This window comes from Spinacia oleracea, chromosome 3 (assembly GCF_020520425.1).
Source record: "Spinacia oleracea cultivar Varoflay chromosome 3, BTI_SOV_V1, whole genome shotgun sequence".
In the NCBI taxonomy this organism is placed as follows: Eukaryota; Viridiplantae; Streptophyta; class Magnoliopsida; order Caryophyllales; family Amaranthaceae; genus Spinacia; species Spinacia oleracea.
This window is the reverse complement of record NC_079489.1, coordinates 34,728,618-34,741,565: the sequence shown is the minus strand read 5'-3', so window position 1 is coordinate 34,741,565 and position 12,948 is coordinate 34,728,618.

Below are 12,948 nucleotides of genomic sequence, written 5' to 3'. Positions count from 1 at the left end.
GCGATGGTGAGCAGCAGCGATGCGACGCAGCGCATGGGCTGCGCGCACATGGCCAGCGATGGCTGTGTGCGTGTGGCCCATGGGCGTGCGTTGCGTAGGATTGTTGTGTTGCGATTAGATCGTTTGGAAATTTTAATTTGAAATTTTCAGTTTACGTAATTTTAATTAATTTTAAAATTGATAATTTAAATTATTTTCTTGGATTTTAATTTTGAATATTGTAATTATAATAAATTTTATTTATTCTAATTATTTTACTAAAATTTAAATCATGAATTAATTTAAATACGACTGAAATTAAATTAAACTTTTGGATTCAATTATAAATTTATATGAGCTTTAAATTTTAATTAAATTTGTATGTTTCCGGTTTGACTAGAAATACATTTTTATGTTTAAAATTAGTAAAGCATATGAATTTATTGGTTTAAGTGGGAGCCCCTTTTAGTCATAAACTCTTGATTAGGTCTACAAAACCTTAAGGTTAAAACAACTTGATTAGAATTAATAAGGACTGAATAATTTGTAGATTATTGGTGCCCTTGATTAATTGCTGCAAATGTTTATGTGATGCATAATGTGTTTTACTAACCAGCTATGTGGGCCATTCATGATAATGAATGGGTGAATGGTATATATTGTATATGTACTGTTTTGCAGGTTATGAAGTGACTAGTATGGCCCAAATAGGATAGAAAATATGGTCTGCGTACCATTAATTTGAATGTAATTGGTCTAAAGTACCAAAGTTGTTTTTCAATTCAAATATGGTCTGCGTACCATCAAATAGTTGTAATTAGTTTTAATTATAGCTTATTCTATTTGAAGAAAATGGTGCCTCCCACGGAGATTTTCAAGACGGACTTTGAAGTTAAAGCTTCAAGATGAAGTCGGGCCATACTAGATCACATTTATCTTATGCATGTTTTAAGTTATTTATTGCTTTTAAATATGTCTTAAAATGCATGAGATCAAAAGCTTGATTATGTTGCATGATTAAGGATTTTAGTTCACTTAAAATCTAACCAACATAGTAAGAGCCTTGAGTTAAAAGGTGCCATGCCAAAATATACACTTGCTTGGATATCCTTTACATCAATCTAGTAATAGTTTTCGCTCAGCGAGGTGTTACTTATTGGTCCTAAAGGGGCAAGGTACACAAATAATTGTGAGTACATGTTAGTTTTGGTGAAACTCAACGATATAAGTAAGGAGTCCTTTTATGTCGTGGCAAAATCGATAGGTTTACCTAATAAGTTCTTAGACGTACCTATCAACCAAGAATAGTTTCTAGACTATTAGCAAAAGGCTTTTGCTTACCTAAGATGTTTTAGGATTAAGTCGACAAACTGTGCTTAATTCTTCAATGATTTTAGGATCTTGGAATCATTTTATTCACACCTGCCGGAACAATAAATTCGAATAAAATGCTAATAACTTGTTGAAATTGCATGATTGCTTTAATTTTCAAGTTATTACTCATGATAAATGTTTAGACTTTGCATGCTTCAATGTATGTTTTAATTATTGTTTATAATTAAAAATCTTGCACTGCGGTAAATCCTTTTAGAAAGGTAACAGTAAATTTCTTCGATTGGTAGTGAATCCAAGAACGATTCACGGAAATGAGAGAAAATGAGCAATTTAAAATGTACGTTTCTTTTAGCGACTTTTATGGTTGTTTTCGAATATCAAAATCGAATGGCAAACCAATTGGTGCTTGTGAATTCAAAATACACTGTAGTTTTGAGATCATAAAGCATTGAGCTTAAACGCTCAGCTTTACCAATGGTTAACAACCTAATATCTTTGTCCATTTAATTCTCGAATGAGTCTAGTCCCTAGACATTCGAATAGATCGGTGCTTAGAGAACTTTAGAAGCTTCTGGTAAGATCATCTAGTTGAAACAAAATATTCAACATAAATTAAAATGGTAAAGAACCTTGTTGGTGACATTGGACATGTCTAACAAAGTATAAAAGTCAACACTAAAGAATTCAATTTTTAAGACTATAAGAAAGGGTACAAGAAATAGGAAAACAAAGGAACAGATGACAGGAATTTACAATTCCGTTTCTACCTATAAGTTTATGTTTAAAGAGAAGTGACCTAGCAATCAAACTTCCTTGGTATCATATACCGCTTGAGGTTCTTACTTCGGTAATAACTCAAATAATGGAAGCTAGGCTACACTAATGGCCTACAAGTGGGAAATGAAGCATGGCAATGCTACATTAGCTGTAGGGTCATCTAGGTTGTTTTAAGTCCTTTCAAGGCTGGAACTAAATGGCTATTTTGTTCCATAATCAGCATACCTAAATTTCTGCTTCAAACACAGAAAGACTCACATTCAGAAGAACGAAAACAATGCATGTTTGTTTGTTTGTTTATTTGAATGAAATGGTCAATTACAGGTTGAGTCAATATGCTTGATTAAAACAAAAAACTCTTTAAAGAACTTTACTAGGTTCAAATCAACCCCTTGATTTGAGTTCCACTAATCTTTGGCATTGTTGCTTAGACCATATCAATAAGTTAACATTCAAAAGCTCTATTTTGATTGACTTTTGAAAGTTCATTGATTTCTAGATCAATTTAAGACGACTAGTCTTACTTGTTGAAAGTAACAAAAGATATGAACTATTGTTAGAACGCCTAGACAATAGAGTTCAAAGCTAAAGAAAGATTTTATAACTTTATTATTTCACATGGATTTGAGTGAATATAGGTTTATTTACTCAAAGTGATATAAGTTTGAATCTGTTTGACTAGTTTAAAGATTCAGAAGTATAAAATCCACTTGGCAAGAAATCATAAAAATCTAGGTTAGATCATGTTGATGATTACTTGAGACCAAATATGATCATCAATGATTGTGTGTTGAAATTTCACAATCTAGGTCCATAAGATATGGCATATCTTAGTTGGAATAATCGAAGTCAATTAGTACTTGATTCGATTAATGATGAATCATAAAGACTTTTCCTATAATTTCTAAAACAAAATGCTCAACTACCACCAAACTAAACCAAATTCGTCAAAGCTATTGAAAAGTAATTTCAGAATAACTTTTCATAAAATATATCTAGAGAGTTGCAAAACTCAGTGGGAGCTTAGTGTTTGTCATTCGACAAACTAAGGCCCAAGTATAGATATATGTTTCATTGTGATTTATTCAAATGAGACACAAGGGTATTGTTTCTACCACGAATTTTTGAGAACATAATTTGTTTGCTCGAAATAATGTCCTTTTGGAGATTCGTTTCCAAAATGACAAGTGGGAGAAAATAGACCTCGAAAGTCTTCGAGGCAAACAACAAACATAAAATGGAGTTTCCGGAGGCTTTTCGAAGTTCTTTAGAAAATCCGAACACTTATTCTTTGAGGACTTTAGAAGTGGCTTTAAAGAATAGACATCTCTTAGAAGACTTTACAAGTGCTTCAAGGAGAACAGAATATTCAAAGGACTTTCAAGTGGCTATTGATATTCTATTGTTTGATGTTCTATACCCTTGTAGGCATAGAGTTCAAGTCACTGAAACTATGAGATTCTTCTATTAGATAGTAAAGAAACATAGAGTTCTGGTCAATGAAACTATGAGATTCTTCTATTAGATAGTGAAGAAACCTACAACTTGCAGTCAAACTATTATCATGTAGATTAATGAGTTTGTGACTTGTAAGAAAGCTATGACGAAACCCAGATTCCCTAAAATGGTTAGAGGCCATATATAGACTCAAATGTTTTAAATGGCTAGAGGCCATAAAACATACTCAATGTTTTGATGACAAAATTAAAATTTTGTTGATTTGCAAGAATAGTTTCACACCTATTGGTTGCAAGTTTGTTTTAAGTATAAAAACCATCAAACATGGAATTGTGTTCACACACAAAGCTAGATTAGTAGCTAAAGGTTACAAGAAAATTCATGGCATGGATTGTGTTGAAACCTCATGCATAATCGTAATGCTCAAGTCTATAAATCAAGCAATGATTGCATATTGGTACATATGGCAATTGGATGACAAAACTTATTTCAAATGTTGGAATAACTATGTACATGGTATGTCATGGGATTTGTGGATCCAAATAAATGCTTGAAAAGGAAAGCTAGCTCATGAAATCTAAGTACAGATTTAAGCAAGCAATTGGGAATTGGAAGTGTATTTTAGTGAAGCTAATAAGTATTTTAGTTTCATAAAATGTACATAATTCTTATAGATATATAAGAAGTTTAGTGGGAGTACGTGAAACTTAATTGGTCCTATGTGTATCACACACATATCTCTCTATTGTGAAATAACATTCAAATGCTATTAACTTAGGTTTGAAATTATTCATCAATGATGGACCAAGGCGAAACTTAGTACATACTGGGTATTAAGATCTATTTACAAAGATCTTATATTAATGTTTTGGATTAAGTAATGGCATTTACTAAATCAAACACGAAAGACTCCATTGGAGATATTCGACCCATATGAATAAATCTAAGTAAAGGATGTTTGAACTATGTATAAGCATTTACTAAGTTAAACATCAAAGAATCTGAGTAAGATTCTTAACCTATATTATATGTCAAAGAATTTAGCTGGATTTAGTATCTACCGAAACTAGATGAGCTAAAGTTACATGAATAGAATTCAATTGGGAATTATTCTGCAAAAGAATTTATCATGTATGATATAATATGAGGATCGCCAAAGATGTATCGTATGGCTTTAGGCATAACGAACAACATACCAGTCTCTATTGGTCTAAGTAAAGATCAACTAGATTGAGATCAAGAAAAACTTATGGTACTTAAAAGGGTACATATGAATAGTTCTTGATTCAAGGAAATAAAGATGTGCTAAATATTGATGCTACACGCATAAACACTGGCAAAGGATCAAGCAAGACCCTATGGAGTTAACCATTGACAAAGACGAGCCATAGAGCATCGTGATTTGAAATGGCAACATGGATTGGAGACCATGAGTTGTTGCGTGGGAAATTAAATTTCTATGTTCTAAGATATAGTTGGAAAGTCTTCCGCATATCTGTAAACTGCTTGGATAAGTAAATCCAAACAAAGCATCACTAGCAACCTATACAGTTGAAGTAAAAGTACTTATTGCCTAAGAAGCAATAAAATAGAGTTGTTTATATTAAAGAGTTCTTCATTGAACTTGGGTGGATCACATGTCTGCTACCTTGATGGTTCTTCATTGCAAAATGCGTAAAACCACTATTTAAGTAAGAAAGACTAGATCACATAATAAACAAACTCAAAAGATCTTATCATCATATCTCGAAAATCATTCGATAGATGAAAAGGATATTAAGATTGGCAAAGCATGATAACTAAACCTATGCAACAAGTGAGAAGAAACACTCACATTGTAGCACTGGAAATCAAACATAGCTTTGAAATTCCATGAACTGTTTTAAAGATGGGTTTAAGGCCCATGGTTGTAAAACATTGGGGTTGAACATTTATCATATATGAAATGTATTTTCATATTCCATTTAATCTTGGTTTAGTATTAAATGATGAGTCCCTTCAATTTGACGATGTATTCAAGATAGACTGTCAGGACCAGTCATGTGACTAAGAAATGTCTATCAAGTGAACTTGAATGTCAAAGGTTGAAAATGGTCCCTAGTCGGAGTTTTCTATAAAATTGGACACATAGAAAACGTTAGACGACTAGAATGCAAGATGACTAGTAGTTCTGTTTCTTGAACTATGTGGACATGGCAATGTCATAATCATTTGCATAGATACTTACTTTGGGAAGACTAGTATCGGACAAGACCTATGAAACTTTACTGTAAGAGATGAAAATCTGTCATAAGTAAATTTCATTAAAATTATTAGACACTAAATCCTCAATACCTGAGTGATTTGAGATTACTTGTTTGAGAACTGGTTGCTTTGACGTTGACCAACCGTCGCACCGTAAAAGGAGGCTATAAAGGCAACGCTCAGGTAATCACCTATCAAACGAAGTCTAATCTCAAGATCGCAAGATTGGGATTGTCCTCCCATAAATCGGGATGAGATGCTTAAAAGTTGTACAAGGCCACTTGGAGAGCTAGAAACTGTGAAATGCATGGCCGTGCTCGGATGAATCATAGGCTATGATTATCTGTTTATTTGATCAGTTGAACTCTGAAACCGAGGAACACCTCTGGACATAATAAGGATGACAACTCTTACCTTATGTTCAAGAGCAAGCATCGAGCGACAAAGGAATTAGGAAATGCACACTTGTCCCTAAGGACAAGTGGGAGACTGAAGGAAATAATGCCCTTGGTCCAAGTATGCATTCAATGTTAAAGTCTAATAAATGCGGTTCAGTATTAATTAACAAGTTAATAATTCAGTGAGATCAAGTGAGCTGAATGCCTAGCTAGAGGCCGCTTCAGTTCAAGTGGAATTAATGATATTAATCCACAGCTTACTCTTGACTGAACCCGTAGGGTCACACAAATAGTACGTAAACGGATCAAGTATTTAATGGCATTAAATACTCCATCTATGGATATTCGGAATCGACGGATCTTGGTTTCAGTGGGAGCTGAGATCGTCACAGGCAAGAAATGAATACTCCGGAAATGATGATATTACCGGAAACGGAAATATGGATCGTATCGGAAATGTAAATATTATCCAAGTCGTAGATGTTGCCGGAAACGGAAACATGGTACGTATCGGAAAATATTATCGGAAATGGAAATATTGCCGGAATCGGAAATATTGCCGGAAACGGAAATATTGTCAGAATCGGAAATATTATCGGAATTGGAAAATAATTCCGGAAACAGAAATATTAAATATTTGTTCGAAACGGAAATTAATTCCGGAATCGGAAATATTAAATATTGTTCGTATCGGAAATGAATTCCGGAATCGGGAATTTAATCGGAAGCGCGTCGTACGAATTAGCATCGGACGAGACTTGCTAGACGAAGGCCCAGCACGAAGCCAGGCCTACGCTCAGCAAGCCCAAACGCCCAAAAACACGCTGCCAAGCCAAGCCCGGTCCAGCGCAAGGCCAGGCCCAGCAATGGCCTTGGCGCGCGCGCGGGGCTGCGACGAGTGGGCTGGCGATGTGCGTGGGCCGCAAGGCCTGCGTGCGGTGCTAGCGTATCACTCGAAGTGTGTTACTCGAATCCTAAGGCTACCGGGATTTGTCATATGATTAAATCTAATCCTAAAAGATTTAGTTTATTTAATTAGAGTCCTAGTAGGATTATAATTAAATAAATTAGTATCCTAATAGGATTCCAAATCCTTTTCCATAACTCTATAAATAGGTGCCTAGGGTCACATATTTACATAGAGTATTCAAGTATTCAAAGTGATTTTTGAGAGCAAAAATTCAGTCATACAATTGCCTATAAGTGCCGAAAATTCTAAGTACCTTAAGGGCGATCCTAGTTGGTCAAGCTTAAGGCGGATCCGGACGTGCTGTGGACTATCTACGGAGGGACGACACTTGGAGTCCTAAAGACTTGTTCTTGTTCGGTTCGGGCGCAGCTAGGGAAGGCACGCAACAAAGAGTATGCATCTAAACTATGCTAAATGATTATGTGTAAATAATATGCTTTCCTGGCTTTATGGTTTTTCCGCATGATTTATGAATTGTCATATGTATCATAACCTAACACAAGTCACATATACCAGCTGTAAATGCTCCAATTATAATTGATGTCCCAGCAGGACAATATCAAACTGCTAGTGAGTCTTCAGCACGACTGAAGCGTGGTAGACCTATTGGTTCAAAATATAAGAATTCTCGTAAAAGAAAAGGAGCGGCGATTGATAAAGGCCATAACGAGGAAACAAAGAATTTTGAAGGATCTCCGGAAGAGACTTTAGACATGACGAATGAAGAAATTCAAGTACCTGACAATGAAGAGATTTCAACTAATTATGTCATGCCTGGAATAAAATGGAACCAAAATTAAATCTACGTCACTTTTGCATGCAATGTAACAGTTGATGTTATGGATGAAAATGAGGATCAAGCACCAAAGTCTATTGAAGAGTGTACACAAAGTTATAATTGGCCAAAATGAAAGGAAGCAATTGAGGCAGAATTAAAATCTCTTGCAAAGAGAGAAGTATTTGGACCAGTAGTTCGTGCACCTAAATGTGTAAAAACCAGTGGGACATAAATGAGTCTTTGTGCGAAAGAAGAATGAAGATGGAGAAATTATGCGATACAAAGCACATTTAGTTGCACAAGGATTCTCACAGAGACCTGAAATCGATTATGAAGAAACATACTCTCCTGTGGTGGACGCAACTACTTTCAGATTCCTTATCAGTCTGGTAATAAGAGAAGGACTTGATTTACGTTTAATGGATGTAGACACAACCTACTTATATGGGCCACTGGACAATGACATTTATATGAAAGTCACAGAAGGATATAAACTGCCAGAAGCAGCAAACTCTAGTTCTCGAGAACATTACTGCATAAAATTAAATAGATCTCTTTATGGATTGAAACAATCAGGGCGTATGTGGTATAATCGCCTAAGTGAGTACTTGTTAAAGGAAGGCTATAAGAATGACTCCATCAGTCCATGCATTTTTATAAAGAGATTTGGGGCAGGATTTGTAATAATTGCAGTGTATGTTGATGATTTAAACATTGTTGGGACTCCTAAAGAGATTTTACATACAACAGAATATTTGAAGAAAGAATTTGAGATGAAAGATCTTGGAAATACAAAATTTTGTTTGGGGCTACAAATTGAGCACCTAAAGAATGGAATCCTTGTGCATCAAACAACATACACAGAAAATGTGCTAAAAAGATTCTCTTTGGATCAGGCACATCCGCTGAGTAGTCCAATGGGTGTAAGATCCCTTGATGTGGATAAAGACCCATTCCGTCCTCGGGAAAACGATGAAGAAATCCTTGGTCCTGAAGTACCATACTTAAGTGCAATAGGGGCATTGATGTACCTTGCTAGTCATACGAGACTTGACATATCGTTTACAGTAAATCTATTAGCAAGGTTTAGCTTATGTCCAACTCGAAGGTATTGGAATGGGATAAAACATGTACTTCGTTACCTCCAAGGAACGAAAGATATGGGTTTATTCTTTTCTAACCAGTTCAAAGAAGACTTAATTGGTTTTGCAGATGCAGGGTATTTGTCTGATCCCATAATGCTCGATCACAAACAGGATACGTGGGTACTGCCGTTTCTTGGCGTTCCATGAAGCAAACTATTGCAGCTACTTCTTCTAACCATGCAGAAATTTTAGCTATCCACGAAGCTAGTCGTGAATGTGTATGGTTAAGGTCTGTAATTCAACATATATAAGAAGATTGTGGTCTATCCACAGGGAAAGAACCTCCAACAGTTATGTATGAGGATAATGCAGCATGCATTGCACAACTCAAGGATGGATACATCAAAGGTGATAGAAAAAAACACATTTTACCAAAATTCTTCTTCACCCATGAGCTGCAGAAGAATGGTGATGTACAAGTTCTACAGATTCGTTCAAGTGAAATTTGGCAGACTTGTTTACGAAGGCGCTTCCAACTGCTACTTTCAAGAAACTAGTTTACCATATTGGATTGCGTCGTCTGAAAGATCTCAAGTTATATAATCATGAGGGGGAGTAGATGCGCGCTGCATTCTTTTTCCCTTAACCATGATTTTTCCCACTGGGTTTTCCTGGTAAGGTTTTTAATGAGGCAGCATCATACGCGCATTAGGAAATATTTTATTTTAAGAGAGAAATTTTATTTTTGTATAATGGACATCATATCCAAGAGGGAGTGTTATGAAATATAATATGGATGCCCATTATACCCCGTCAACATCTCCGGAATATTCTAGGGTTCAGTAAAACCCTAACTATTGTATCCTGTATATACCCGGTACTATACGGAATAATACACACAACACTATTATGTCTCTTGTTTATTCACAACACTTAGAGTTTTTTTAAAAACTTCATAAAAAAAGAATTTAACCCGTACATCGCACGGGCTTTAAGTCTAATATATATATATATATATATATATATATATATATATATATATATATATATATATATATATATATATATATAATATATATATATATATATATATATATATATGTAACACCCCCGATTTACTAACTAGAAAGAAATAAGAATATAAAAGACTTTATAATAAATTTGCGGAAGCTTACACCTAAATCGGAGGTATCACCGCCACACTTGATCACATTGTCAAGTGCTAAGGCTTACAATACTCAAACTATTACAACTCGATTACTAGGTGGTCTATTTAAACTAAAAGTATTAAACGGTCATACAAGACAAAACGATAATATTGAGCTCTTTCAACTTGTAATTGCATCTTTCACGATCCATTTGCTCCAGTCAATCTTGACTGCTCACCATAGTGGACAAATTCCAAAAGGATCGTCGCAGGGCCACCATAAGAAAAAGATCGACATGGCCGCAAACACACATAACAAATAAACACACACGTCAGCAAAAGCTGAGTAATCAACGCTTATTGAATAACCAGACATATAATAATAATAATAATAATAATAATAATAATAATAATAATAATAATAATAATAATAATAATAATAATAATAATAATAATAATAATAATAATAATAATTTAACAAACACATAAGTACAAATTGATAAACAATTCTTATAAAACTAGTACATATAACCATAAGTAACAAGGGTTTATTTTTAATTTCTTATAAGTTCACCATTTGAGTATTGTGGATCGAGTCCACCACCCAATAGTATATATTGAACTATTGGATGTAACCACCAGAGAGATGTGGATCGCGTCCACCACCCATTAGTATATATTAAACTATTGGATGTAACCACCAGAAAAATGTGAATCTAGTCCACCACCCAATAGTATTGGACTATTGGATGTAACCACCAAACAGGTCTTAGTCTTTAAGTGTGCACACCCCCCATTGAGTGTTTTTAACTCAATAGAGTAGATTAAGCCTAGGGTCGTGCTTATGGCTCCGACCAAATAATAAAGCACAATGTGCTTTCCAACCGGTTCATATATTATCTTAAGAGAAATTGTACTACAAGATGATCAATTATCATCCCAAAATGATTAATCTAAACTTCCATAAAAATAATGTTGTATAGCGTTAAGCTCGGAGACTAATAGAATTAGACGTATGGTACAATATAAAACACTTGTAGCATTACAGTCTCAATCTTATACGGCTACTATGCTAATTCACTTTATCAAGTATTAGAAGTTAACATATAAACAATGCAGCTGTAACCCATATAAGCATATATCAAAGGCAAAATAATCTAAGTCATGTACAAAGATCTCATTGATAAATCAATTAAGCAAACTTCACATATAATATATGTAACAACTTCTAACATTACGAGAGTACACATAATAATTAATATATATAAATAACTCAGTAATTAATATATATAAATAACTAAATAGACTAGGTGCGTGTGATTACAACTAATAATATACACGAACAATTAGAAGGGACTAAGTGTGATTACTAACTATTAATTAATAAAGCCAAGAAACTCTATAACGATCTAAAACTCTAGAATATATAGATTGACCCAATCCAAATTTCCAATATCAATCCACAAATAAACTAGACCCTTAGATATCTACACATATACAAAATAATAGTGATTAATATAATAAGAAATCTAACTCAACAATATTATCCATGAGTTGAGCATTTATCTAATACACGTTATCACATTATTCACTTATAATTAGACATAAGATTTATACTATATATAACAAACAACTCCAAAGACCTATACATGATTATATATAATAATCAATACTTAATTACGAATAATTTAAAGAGACTAAGTGTGCGTGATTACCTTCCCGAAATTAATATACGATAATGTACGCAATGAACACACACACTCAGGTGCGTGCGGGGTAGCGAGATGATCATCTTACGGTGACAGTGTGCTCAAATTTTCTTGTATGCTTTTGATAACCAAATAATCAATATGATAGATCAGTATGATCAAAATCAATGGTTGCTAAAGTTATTGGGTTAGATGTGAGGTAATACGCAACTAATATATAATGAATGAAGAGGATTTGTTAGCTAGGGTGAAATTACGGCTGCACAAGGTTTACATAAAATAATTAGGTTTAAAGGGTTATATATAGGTGCTCGTAATAAGAGTTCTACTAATTTTAAAATAGCGTTTTTAAATTTCTGAAAATATTAAAAGGGACTAGCTAAAAACGGATATAATTATATTTTCACTATAAAATATATTATACGAAATTATAAAATATTGGGATATTACAATATATATATATATATATATATATATTGTAATATATATATATATATATATATATATATATATATATATATATATATATATATATATATATATATATATATATATATATATATATATATATATATATATATATATATATATATATATAAAGGAGGCATATTTGCTGAATTATTAGAGCGCCACTTAGGATTACTAATGGTTTAGGCCAATGAAAAATAAGATTTCTAATTTATTTTTGAATTAAAAAAATCGATTGCCACATAGATAATTAACTAGGCGCCACATAGATATTTTAATTAATTAATTACTAATATATAGAACTCCGTCTAAAATCAAACACTACAATAATTAAAAAATAAATCTAAAATAAAATAAATAAAATTTAATTTAAAATCAAACATTAATCCAATAGGCATATTTGCTGAATCATTAGAGCGCCACGTATGACTACTAATGGTATCGGCCAATGAAAAATAAGATTTCTAATTTGTTTTTGAATTAAAAAAATCAATTTCCATGTAGATAATTAATTGGTCCCACGTAGATATTTTAATTAATTAATTACTAATATATATAAATCCATCTAAAATAAAAACTATAATAATTAAAAAATAAATC